Raw genomic sequence first — 5,735 nt, 5'->3', positions numbered from 1 at the left:
ACCATGGCAATGAAACAATATATGGATAGGGTGAATGTAAAACTAATGTTCTTCCATGTAAACTATCACATAATTCACAATAAAACATTAAAAAACAATCACTGTGAGTTGAAATTGACTCATGGCAGTGGGTTGGGTTTGATTTGGTTTACAGCACTTGTAGAATTCTCACTTTTTATGCAGGAGGCATAGGTTCAATTCCCAGCCAATGGACTTAATATACAGCTACCACTCATCTGTCTGGATAAGCTTGTACATTGCTATGTTGCTGAATAGGTTTCAGCATAACTTCTAGACTAGACGTCTAGGTAGAAAGGTGATCTACTTCCAAAATTCAGCCAATCAAAGTCCTGTGTCATAACAGTCCAATCACGATCTATCATTGGGACGGTTCTGGACCAGGCAGTGTTTCTTTCCATTATGCATGGGGTCACCATGAGTCAGGGGCTAAATAAACATCATTTAACAGCAAGAACTAATAGCAGTTTTCTGAAATCTACCCTCCCTAAGGTGCTGCGGCCTACTGCATCAGACTGCAAAGTCATTTGAACTGCAAGGTCAGTGGTTCAAGCTCACCAGCTACTCCTTGGAAATCCTATACAGGGTTGCTAAGGGTCGGAATCAACTCGACGGCACTTAACAACAACAATCAAACAAAGAATAATATAAACCCATCAGATTTCTGTTGAAATATTTCTGCAGGTACAAGTCAAACAACAGCAACAAAAATGTAATGTCATGGAAAGTACTTAAGACTAGGGTCAGAGTACTTTGTAAATTGCATGACTTAAAGCAAGTCCTGAAATCTTCAATCCATAATTCTTATAACAGGAAAGATGTAGTAATACCTGCTAAACCAAATTCACATTGGATGGACCAAATGAGATTGAGGACATGAAATGGTTTGCAAATTTTAAATCAACCACCAAATATTTCACTAGTATTAGTAAGAAAGTTGAGTCCAAGTGTGGTGTGGTAGGATAAACACTGAACTGATAACCACTAGGTTGATGGTTCAAATCCACCAGCTGCTTCTTGGAAACCATATACAGGGTCTCTATGAGTCAAAATTGACACGATGGCATTTAGCAGCAACAATAAATAAGAAATATGAGGCTTTCTGCTCCCACAAAGATTTGTAGCCTTGGAAACTTTACATAAGGTCTTTATGAGTCAGAACTGACTTGACAGCTCTTAACAACAGCAACATTTTAAAAGCCAAATGAGAGAGCTTTACCAAATTTCTCCTATTAAAATGCTCACATGCTCTATTCATCTTGGCACAACTCTCTTCACGAGAATGTGTGACAGTTCACTTCAGCAGGTTTAATGATACCAGCTTCTTAATCCCCACCTATAAAATGTGTAACTCCACAGAGATCCAATTTACAGGGATGAATCAGAAAAACGATTTGAAAGGCAAAATGGCATAAAGGACATAGATGACTGGACTAAAATTTGGGGTCTTATCTTCCTCTCTCTGACCTTAGATATCTGAAACAGATGATTACTCAAGTCTTATCTTAATATTAATGCTAAGCTTAATATAAAGAGTACATTGAGATCAGAATCCTGCTGACTGCCCAGCAGTAGAACATATGCTTTGAAATTTTCTGTAACAATGGTGAAGGGTTGGCATCAATCCAACTCTCACCAGGTCCTTCTGTGTGGGCTCCTTTTCAAGATGGACCCACAAGCATTAGCAGTTGCAGGTATGGCCACACACAAAAAAAGTTCTTCCTTTGCAACATAAACTGGATCATATGGGGTCTGAATCTGTGACCTTGGCCTCGTTAGCTGTGCTCTAACTAGATGAGGTAACAAGCCCAGATGGTAACAAGATATAGAATGCTTTGCTGGAGTCATTCTGTACTTGCATAGATGAGAAATGAGTTCTGAAATCTAAACCGTTTGATGACATATGCTGTTTCACCCTTAGGTACTTTTTCTATAGTACTACAGAAGTCAAAGTAGGAAGACAGATGGTCAAGCTGGAGGGAAGGAAAAAAAGAGAACAAACATAAAAAGAAAAGAAAAAAAAATGCTTAAAAGGAAATGTTAGGATTCTGGCCAATGCCTAGAAATAGGAACTATAATACAAAGGTTATGGTTATAAATCTTGTTGTTGTTGTTAAGTGTATCAAGTCAGTTCCAACCAATACTGACCATGTATAAGGCTTCCAAGGATTGGTTGGTGGGTCTGAACCACTGACCTTGAGGTCCAACACATTATCCTGCAGCGCTACACCAAAATTACAAGGAAAAAATGTCAACATAGACAATGGTCATTGTAGCACAAAGTTTAGCAATCAAAATGAAATATCTCCCCTTCAAAAGATACATTATCATCAAAACAAAATATAGTATAAATTAACTTGGTACATATTCATGCAAGGTCTCCAACCATGAAATAAATTGATGGGAAAGAAAATATACTGGCCCTATGAACATTTAAAAAGAATTCCAAAGTTAGAAGTATCAGGGGCAAGGCCATGAGAATATTTTCAGCAACTAAACCTGAGCTCTTTCTACCCCTGTTACTAAGGAAAATTCAGAGCTAGTCTATAAATAGCTCATTGTCATTAGTCCCATCAGAATCAAGATTCCGCAGCAATACTGCAGTTCTGTATGCTCCCAAAGAATATTTAGTCCTGATTTTTTTCTTCCTCTTTCTCTCTCTCTTTAATCCTTGGTAAAAAATTAAAAATAAATATTATAAGAAAGAAAATGGAAGAAGGATTTGCTAGATCTATAACCCAATACCACAGTGTTCTGTTTCACAAGAGCATTCTTTAAGCTCCTGCAGCTATGAAAATTATGGCACCGCCAGTGGAGACCTAGGTAGGAGTTGGGTTACTTTCAGGGTTGTAACTAATGTTGGATTTGTATGGGTCCATAACGAAAAGATGAACACAGTAATTATCTCTCATTCCTTTCAAAAAACAACAACAACACCTAATTTCCTTGTAAAATCTCTTTCATCTGAGAAATTCTCATGTAATAAACCATTTTTTTAGTTTATCAGAATTCTTATTTTGATAAATTATAAATTCCCTCTCCCATTTATCCCACTAGTTTCACCTACTTTCCCATACTCTCTGTTGCCGTCTTCCTTTTAACTGACTCCCATTAAAGAACTAAGTATTTGAGAACATTAGTTTATTTCAGCAGATTTACATAACAGTTTGGGGAGAAATGGCTGTTTTATAACTTTTTGCACACCATTCCAACAGGCTACTTTACCAAAATTACTGCATTTAGAAACACCAAGCCTAATCTTTGGTGAATATATAGGTTGAATGGCGCTGATTTGGAGCTCTGGTCGGGTTGTTGTTGTTGTTGTTAGGTGCCATCAAGTCGGAACCGACTCATAGCGACCTCATGCGCAGCAGAACAAAACAATGTCCGATCCCGGGCCAACCTCACTACCGTTGCCACTCTTGAGTCCACCAACATTGCCACCTGGCCAATACATCTCATTGGGGGTCTTCCTCTTTTTCTCTGACACTCCATCTTACCAAGCATGATATCCTTCTCCAGCGACTGTTCCCTCCTGACAATATGTCCAATGTATGAGAGACAAAGTTTGACCATCTTGGCCTCTAAGGAGCACTCTGGCTGCACTTCTTCCAAAACATATCTATTGGTTCTTTTGGCAGCCCATGGCACTTTTAGTATTCTTCTCCAACACCATAATTCAAAGGCATCAATTCTTCTACAATCTTTCTTATTCACTATCCAGCTTTCACATCCATATGAGGTTATTGAAAACACCATGGCTTGGGTCAGGTATTCCTTAGTCCTCAAGCTGACATCTTTGCTCTTCAACACTTTATAAAGTTCCTGTGTAGCAGATTTGCCTAATGCAATATGTCATCTGATATCTTGACTGCTACTTCCGTGAGTGTTGATAGTTGATCCAAGAAGAATGAAATCTTTGACAACTTCAATCTTTTCTCCATTGATAAGAATGCTGTTTATTGGTCCAGTGGTGAGGATTTTTGTTTTCTTTACATCGAGATGTAATCCATACCAAAGACTGTGCTCTTTGATCTTCATCAGTAAATGTTTTAAGTCCTCTTCACTTTCAGCAAGCAAGGTTGTATCATCTGTATATTGCAGGTTGTAATGAGTCTTCCTCCAATCATGATGCCATGTTTTTCTTCACAGAACCCAGATTCTCGTATTATTTGCTCAGCACACAGGTTGAATAAGTATGGTGAAAGAATACAACCTTGTTGCACACCTTTCTTAATTTTAAAACATTCAGTGTTCCCATGCTCTGTTCGAACAACTGCTTCTTAGTCCAGTTACAGATTCCTCATGAGCACAATTAAGTGTTCTGGAATACTCATAGTTCATAATGTTGTCCATAGCTTGTCATGATCCATACAATCGAAAGCCTTTGCGTAGTCAATAAAGCATAGGTAAACATCTTTCTGATATTCTCTGCTTTTGCCACTGGTAGTGTAGTGGTTACGAATCGGGCTGCTAACCTCAAGGTCAGCAGTTCGAAACTACCAGCTGTTCCATGCCATGGGAGAAAGATGAGGCTTTCTGCTCCCATAAAAATGTACAGCCTCAGAAACCCTGTGCAGGTTCACTATGAGTCAGAACTGACTCTTCAGTACTTAACAACAACAACAACATCAACATCCCCTCTGTCTTTGGAATTCTTACTGTGTAGTAATCCATAGGATCAGTTTCCCTGAGCTTGTATAAGGTGTTTTGTTCTCTGTTCTTCACTTCCTTCTCAAATCAAAATGTAACTGCTCCTCCAAATCAACCTTATAAATTCAGTGTAAGCATGGTCCATTAAAGAACAATATTGTAATTAGCATTAAATAACGGATTATAAAATTCCTCTGGAGGAGGTAAGACACAAGAATGGTTAACAAAACTCTTAAAGGAAGAATAAAAAAAAAAGGGTCTTTCCCTATCAAATATCAAACAAGATCTAAAACTAGACTGGCTAAAATATTACACAGGTGCTGACAGATCAATCAATGGAACAGAGAAAAACGCAGCTATATGACTTTATACGTTAATGAACTTAAAATAAAAGCGACATTTCAAACCAAATGGTCAAAAAAGCAGAAATAATAAAGTTAGATCTACCACACACTGTATACAACACTAAACTTAAAATTTGAAATAGTCAAGTGTAAAACATAAAAATTTGAAAAATATGTTAATAGAACATAGGAGACTAACTTTTTAAAACTTTAGGTTAAGTAAGAGATAAGGCCATGTTAGCCAACTTATAAACCTAGAAGCTCCAAAAGAAAAAATGAATTAGTTTGCCTACATACACCTTAAAATTATTGGTATGGTAAAGTTGGCAGCATCAATGGACTCAAGCGTGGCAACAGTAGTGAGGTTGGCCCAGGATTGGGTAGTGTTTCGTTCTGCTGTGCATAAGGTCGCTATGGGTCGGTGGTACCATCTCGATGGCACCTAACAACAACAATAACAAAAGGCACAAGAAATAAAGGATACATAATAGCATAAGAGAAAAGAATATGAAATATTTAAGGAACAAAATGTCAGTACACATAATTTAAATCCTATGTGCTGGTAACTTCCAAGTGTGTATCTAAATCCAAACATTCCATAAACTCCACATTTGGATACATAAGTCCCTCTATACTTTCTGAGGTAGGTCAAAGAGCCCAGCAGTCGGTATGAATTGCATCTCAATGTACAGAAAACAAAAATCCTCACCACTGGACCAA

Source organism: Chrysochloris asiatica, unplaced genomic scaffold (assembly GCF_000296735.1).
Source record: "Chrysochloris asiatica unplaced genomic scaffold, ChrAsi1.0 scaffold00064, whole genome shotgun sequence".
NCBI classification, from domain to species: domain Eukaryota; kingdom Metazoa; phylum Chordata; class Mammalia; order Afrosoricida; family Chrysochloridae; genus Chrysochloris; species Chrysochloris asiatica.
The sequence above is the reverse complement of the archived record's forward strand: the minus strand, read 5'-3'. Positions refer to the sequence as shown.